A 7,870-nucleotide genomic window follows, 5' to 3' on the forward strand; every position below is an offset into this window, starting at 1 on the left:
TCCTAACCTAGAATAGTTTATAAAATAGTAGTGTTTTGCAATGAACATTTAAGTAAATATAGAAACATCTAAAATTTGAAATTTCAGAGTGTGACATAGAATTTGGATATTTTAAGAAAGTATAATGAAAAAACAACAATTCTGAAACTAAAGTATTTCAATTATTGGAGTTTCTGCTTCTAAACTGGTTATTACTTTGCACATGCCATCTAATCTTCGATTAGATGAAGAGTAAATTTTTAGAAAATTTCATTACCTGATATTTTTTTGAGAATTTTTATTGGTTCTTTTCAGTTATACATCAAAATAGAATTTATATACTAGGATATAATTATAAAAGCATAGAATTTAATTTGTTCTAATTCAGGACCTAGTACTTCCTTATGTTCTTCTAATCTATCTGCTATTTACTTATAGTTTTTAAAATTACTGAAAGTTTTAGTGGAAAGACTCAATGTATGGATATGTAAGCCCTTCTTAATGCAAGTATTAAGATATAGATTCTAGATTACTGGGTTGCCACAATTCGCAATATTACATTAGTATAAATACAGAGCCAAGGAGTGAAATAGAGAATACAAGTCTCCTTAAATGTTATGATACCAAAACATCAAGGGTCCAAGTGAAAAAAGAAAAGTTATATGCAATGTATATTATGCATTCCAAACTAATGGCACCAGGGAAATTCCACAATTCTATAAAAATTAATTTAGGAATGGATATTGTAAGTCATGTAAGAATGATTTAAAACCACAGTAATATAAACTGACCCAAAAATCCTTGACTAAAATATTATTTTTTTCTGCAGTTAGAAAGCTGCAATTTTTCTGTTACTATTTATTTCCCAGGCTATCATTCCTTCCTACCCCCGGGACCCCCAAGTACTTAAGAGAACATTGATACAAAAAAACATTTTTAAAAAATTCAACATAATTCTTTAAAATGGATTATTAGTAAATTTTCATATAAAATGTAAGAAAAATATAGCTACATTTTCAGCATTAACATCTTAAAACACAAAATTCAGAGCAAGAACATGAGCTTTACAAAACATCACTTTACCTTATTATGAGCTTTATACTTGCTCTCAACCCTTGCAAAGCAGCAATCACCTGGATGTGATTTTTTAGTAGATTTTTAGAGCAAAAATGTATAAAAAAACAGGTGAGTAGTTTTCTTTTTAAAGTAAACTCTGTTTAAAGTTAAGGTATAATTTATTAAATAAATGGTGTTTCTTGATTGCCATAATTAAAATATGACCTCCATTTAAAAAAATAGCTCGTATTTACCTCTTTCTGTCTCTACTGCTGTGAATCTATAAAATATTCAATGAAGGCACTCTTAGTTCCAATTCAGAGAAAAAGCCAATAAATCAGCAGAACCTGATAATAATTTATTTTTGCAAATTGCCTGTCTTGAAGACTGAACTTAAAATCCATGTAATAGCTGGCATTTTTCTTCCACCTGAACTGAAACAAACCTCTGATAACTCAAGACAAGGTAGCAAGATGCACAGTTCCCTATCTTGGAATTCCAGGAGTCAAATACTAAGCAAGGTGGCTTGAAAATGTCGGTCTTTGTTATTCAGCATGGAAATCACCAGTAATAATACACTATCCAATCCCTTTATACATAAAAAGTGCGAAGAGTTCTCTGGAACTTTAAAAAAATTTTGAAAGCTACAAAATTTGTCTGAAAGATGTATTCTAAATGTTATTAGAATACATCTTTCAGACACATTGAAATAAATTATAAAATTGATTTTTTTCCTGTGTCATTCCCACTTTATTCAAGTCCTCATAAACTAGGAAGCATTTTAAAACCTTTACAGACTCTCAAGGGGAAAGACTGCCAGAAAAGCAGAGTCTTGGTATTTGTACCTCTGTTTCCCTAACTATTATGTAAATGTCCTCCTTCCTCTGGGAATCCATTTCCCAGTTTCTCATCTGCAAAAATCAGTGGCAGTCTCCAAACTTGAAGTCTACATTCCTTAAATATACAGATTCCTGACATAAGGTTAAACTAAAAGGAATCTCAATCAGTGGCCTGTCTAAATATATATCTAATCAAAATAGAAATAAAAATATTAAAAGCTTATGACACTGATGTTTTGTTATAAAATATTCCTCCAGACCCATATTGGAGAAATTTTTAGAATTAATATTAATTGTATTTCTGACAGGTAATTAATGAATGCATTAAAAATTCCTATGTCTCCCACTTTGTACTTATCAAATGCAAGGAAGAAACATGGGGATTATAAAAGTTTGATACTTAAAAGTAAATTATTGGTCCCATAACCTTAATCTTTACTAAAAGCTGTAAAAATGAAAGAAAACCTTATCTTTGTCACATAAAATAGGATAAAGATATCAGTGTCAAACAAGGGGAGACAAGCAGGAAGTGGCTTTTCTCACAGCTCCATGACATGGGATTCAGAGAGTGAGAAAATTACTTCTCTGTGAGGTGGGGATTAAAGCATGCCCCTGATACTCAATATTGGACAGAGAGCCTTGAAAACTGGGGAATTTGGGGTGCATCAGATGAAGATGAGAAACAGAACTGAAGCTTAGGTTCTGATGTGAGTGGGGGAAATCAGTACATGAGGACGGAAAAGACTGAAAAGTGCTGCAGACAAGGGGCTAGTGTTATGCCTCAGAGGTAGAGTGTTTGCCTAGCATGCATGAGGCACTGGGTTCAATTCTCAGCATCATGTAAAAATAAAATAAAGATACTGTGTCCACCTAAAATTAAAAAAGATAATAATAATAAGAACAAAAGTGCTGCAGACAGTCTTGGAATGCAGAATCTGGGACCAGGGGTCAAGCCTGCCCTGGGCAGACTCAAGTTTTTCTACTCATTAAACTGTGGAATGAAAGTCACCACCAGTCTGCCTGCTATGTACAGGTAGCAGAAGCTGGAGATATATTTAAACATCTGTTACTGCAGTGGCTCCAACTCAGACTGAGAACTTAGATCCATGTGTTGAGGCTCAGTCCGATACATAAATCTGCCAGACACCAGCCACAAGGCCTAAACTGAGCCTAGCAAATCAGTAAAATTCCTGGCATGGACAGTATTTTTCCTGGAGGTAATGCAAGTCAGATAAGCCAAAAAGAGCCTATCCTCCTCTCTTCCCTTGACACAACAGTGCCCAAAACCAGTGGCAGTGGCTTCAAAATCTCATTGAGCAGTATTGATGGTTCTTGGTGCTTGGTAACAGACCTCAGGATGTCAGAAAGAACAGTGCCCTGGAAATACAGAATGGTAAAGGATTGGCTTCACTGTCCCATGAATGTAGCCCTGAGGAGAAGAGTGAGGTATAGTACGAGGTGTGCATTTATTTATTTATGCCTAGTAACTTCCCATGGAATAAAACAATTGGGGAAAATACTGGACCTCACTGCCTTCCCTGAGTATATCTTGTACAATGCAGCATAACCCTTATCATGGAGATGCAGCTGACAGCACTTCTCACAGCTCCCTATGCCATTCCATGGAGAAGGGAAACTGAGATATGGAAAGATACTTTGGAACAGACAACAAGCACATAATCTCAGTAACAAACTAGGTTTTTATTTTTGTTGTTGTTATTGTTGTTTTAGTTTTTCTCTGTGTACAGATGGATGCATGATGAATATTTATACATTTGCACATCTACATATGTTTCTGGTTCTTCATTTGTGCCATTGTTAAACATAGTTATTTTTTCCATTATCTGTTTCTGAGGGTTAAAGATTTCAATTAGCATATTTTGCATTGGCTTTTTATTCTGTTTCAAATCTTTTATTTCCCTTTGTTTCTATATCTCTCGTTTCTCTTACAAATAATCAAATTCCATTGTTCTCTCTTTACTCTTTATTTCTTTTACTACTAAGCAAATAATCTAACATTACATTTTAAGGACCTAGAGAAAAACACTAAAATCAGCAAAAGAAAGCAAATAATAAAAATCAAAGATGAAACTGATAAAATCAAATATTGAAAAAGAAATTAATCAATTTTTTAATAAACAAAATTGGTAAATTTTAGCCAAGCTAACACAGAGATAAACATGCAAAGTACTAAAATCTATGGTGAAAATGGAAATATCATCATAGACACTACTGTAACAGAGCATAAATAGAGTCTATTTTTCAATATCTATATCCAAATAAGCTAGAAAATCTTAAAGACATCAGTAAATTCCTGGAAACATGAAGTACCCAAATTGAACCAGAGGATATAGAAAATTTAAACAGATCTATTGCAAATAATGAGAATAAAGAAGTCGTCAAGACTCTACCAACAAAGAAAAGCCTAGGACCAGATGGATGCTCAACCTATTTCTACCAAATCTCTGAAGAAGAACCAATACCAATCCTCCTCAATCATTTCATGAAAGTAAAAAAGAGGGAACTATTCAAGTTAATTCAATGAAGCCTATCTCACATTGCTACCAAATCCAAAGACTCATCAAAAAAAGAAAAATTCAGACTAATATCCTTGATGAACATAGATGCAAAAATCCTCAATAAAATACTGCTAAATCCCATACAAAAATATATTTTAAAAAATAGTGCACCATGACCAAGTGAGTTTCATCCCAGGAATACAAAATTGATTCAACAAATGGAAATCAATAAATGTAATTCATCACACAAATAGACACAGAGATGAGAACACATGATTATCCAAATAGATGCACCATCTACTTTTGACAAAATACCACATCCATTCATGCTTTAAACTCTAGAAAATACAGGAATTAAGGAATCAAACCTCAACATTGTAAAAGCTATACATGACAAACCCAATGCCAACATAATTCTAAATGGAGAACAACTACAGAATTTCTTCTAAAAACTAGAATGAGACAGGGATTCCCACTTTCACAACTTCTATTAGTACATAAAGAAACTCCTAGCAAATACAAAATGTAGATATAATACCCTGCAATCTATCAGATCATAATGGAATAAAACACCGAATAACCAAATTCACTATTGAATGATAAACAGAGAGCTGAACAAATCAGGTCCTTTAATCTCTAGCTAGAGCAATGTGGCAAAGGAATGTAATTAAAGGGATATCAAAATGAAAGAAAGGGCTAAAACTAGCTCCATTTAAAGAGGACATGATTCTATACTTAGAACACCCCCCACAAAAAAAACTCACTAGAAAACTTTTAGAACATAATTGAATTCATCAAATTGCAGGATACAAACGTAACACTCATCAATCAATTTTGTTTCTATTCTCCAATAAAGAATGAGCTAAAAAAGAAATTAGGAAAATTATCCTATTCAAAATAGTATAAAAACACTTGGGAAAAAAATCTAACAAAAGAGGTAAAAGACCTCTACAATGAAAATTACATAACACTCAAGAAAAAAATTGAGGAAGACCTTGGGGGATGGAAAGACTTCCCATGTTCTTAGTCAGAATTAATACTGTCACAATGACCATACTACCAAAAGTGCTATAAAATTTCAATGCAATTCCCTTCCAGAGCCCAAAGATGTTCTTCACAGAAACAGAAAACATGGAATCATGAAATAACTTAGATAAACAAGAGACCTAGAATACCCTAAACAATTCCTAGCAAGAAAAATGAAGCATGAGGCATCACAATATCAGACTTCAATTACACTACAGAGGTCTAAAGACAAAAACAGTATGCTTTTGGCAACAAAACAGGCAAGACCACCAATGAAACAGAAGACAGAAACAAAACCAAATAAATACAGTTACCTCATACTAGACAAAATCACCAATATAATATGCTGGAGAAAAGATAGCCTCTTCAACAAATGGTGCTGAGAGAATTGGAAATCCATATGTAGTAGAATTAAATGGAAACCTAATCCTCTCACCACACAAAAAACACAACTCAAAGTGGATCAATGACTTATGTATTAGACTAGAATCCCTGCTCCTGATGGAAGAAAATGTAGGCCAAAAACTCCAACATATCAGCTCAGGAACAGACTTCTTAATATAATCTCTAAAGTACAAGAAGTTATTGGTGGGCCTGACCATGGATCGACAAAGAAGAATGCCTATCTTGCTCATTGTGCAACAGAGAAGTCCTAACATACAACACTATGTTTTGGAACAGAGTGTTGTCAGAACACTGGCAAGCACCATTTCCCTGCTCCTTTGACAATAAATTATTCCCCTGTTGGTACAAGGCAGTTCCTAGACTCTTGGTTTCAAGAATCCTGTAATATTGGCACATACCCACTATAGAAGCTATTTTTGCTGCATAATAGAGCAGAAACAATTCTCTGAAAATGTCTTTGGAGCAGTTTCTTTGTGCCTTCATGCTCCCAATAGTAGATGCTGGAAGGGCAAGACTCTTCTGCAAAAAGTAAAATCAATTATCAATAAATAGTACTGCATCAAACTAAGAAGCTTCTTCATTGCAAAGAAAAACACCAAGAACATGAAAAGGGAACCAACAGAATAGGAAAAATACTTTTGCCACCTGCACCTCAGAAAAAGCATTAACTTCAGAATAAAAAACTAAATAATGGGGCTGGGGATGTGGCTCAAGCAGTAGCACGCTCGCCTGGCATTCGTGCGGCCCGGGTTTGATCCTCAGCACCACATACCAACAAAGATGCTGTGTCTGCCAAGAACTAAAAAATAAATATTAAAAATTCTCTCTCTCTCTCTCCCCTCTCTCACTCTCTCTTTAAAAAAAGAACTAAATAATGATGATGATTTTGATGATGATGATGATGATGATGATAATAATAATAACTTAAAACTAATAATAACACTACCACCCATTTAATAAATGACCAAAGAAATTCAACAGGAACTTCACAGAAGAAATACAGATGATCAACAAATATATAAAAATGTTTACAGAAGTTAAAGAAAAGCAGTAAACAGACCAGGGAAAGATGGCTTACAAAGACATTCCAGTGTAGGAGAGAGCAAATATGCTAATATCTTACTTCCAGCTACTTTTTCTATTTTATGTGTGGTACAAACAAAACTTTACCTCCCTTAAGGGTAAAAGTGTTCAAAGATGGCAACCTTCAGAGTTTATATACTCTTATCCACACCACATTGTCATGGGTAAATGTAGAAAGAAGCACTAGAAAGGTATCAGTAAGTTGTTATGTAGTAGCTGATACAATAAAATATTTACATAGACTATTAACTCACTCATGCTTTCAGAAGGAGCCAAACATTGTCTATCCACATAGGAGAAGAAAATCTTTCCCACTTCATTTACATTATAGAACAAAACAAAATAATATAACAACAACAATCAAAGAAAAAAAACAATGTGAATCTTGTGGCATTTCCTCTGAGAGAATTTACTGGTAGGACAGAGGAAAGAGATAAGTGGTACTGTATAGCATAGAATGTATGAGCTCTGGCTTCAATCCCCAACAGCGAAATAAATAATGATGATGATAACTATAATGGAGATGATGATGACTATGATGATGAATGATGATTTTTTAAAAAAAATTGTACTGTTAAAATGATACAGGCTGAATTTATATTCACCACTCAAAAGAAGAGAATTATTTCAATTCATGCATTCTATTCAAATTTGAGTCTTATTTCCCATGGCAAGGTAAATGTAGAAGACTTTTTGATGAGAATTTTATAAACTATGACTTCTTTAAAAATATGTTTTTAGTTGTAGTTGGACATAATACCTTTATTTTATTTATTTTTATGTGGTACTAAGGATTGAACCCAGCATCTTGCATGTACTAGGTGAGTGCTCTACTGCTGAGCCAAAAAAACCCAGCCCAAACTACAATTTCTTGAGACTGTAAAATTCCATTAAGAAGAGTTTATCTGGTCCCAGGAGAGCAGGATGGTCCATTTAGCACTGTGTTATACAATATGATGTCAA

The sequence above is a fragment of the Urocitellus parryii genome, unplaced genomic scaffold (genome assembly GCF_045843805.1).
Source record: "Urocitellus parryii isolate mUroPar1 unplaced genomic scaffold, mUroPar1.hap1 Scaffold_143, whole genome shotgun sequence".
Classification (NCBI taxonomy): domain Eukaryota; kingdom Metazoa; phylum Chordata; class Mammalia; order Rodentia; family Sciuridae; genus Urocitellus; species Urocitellus parryii.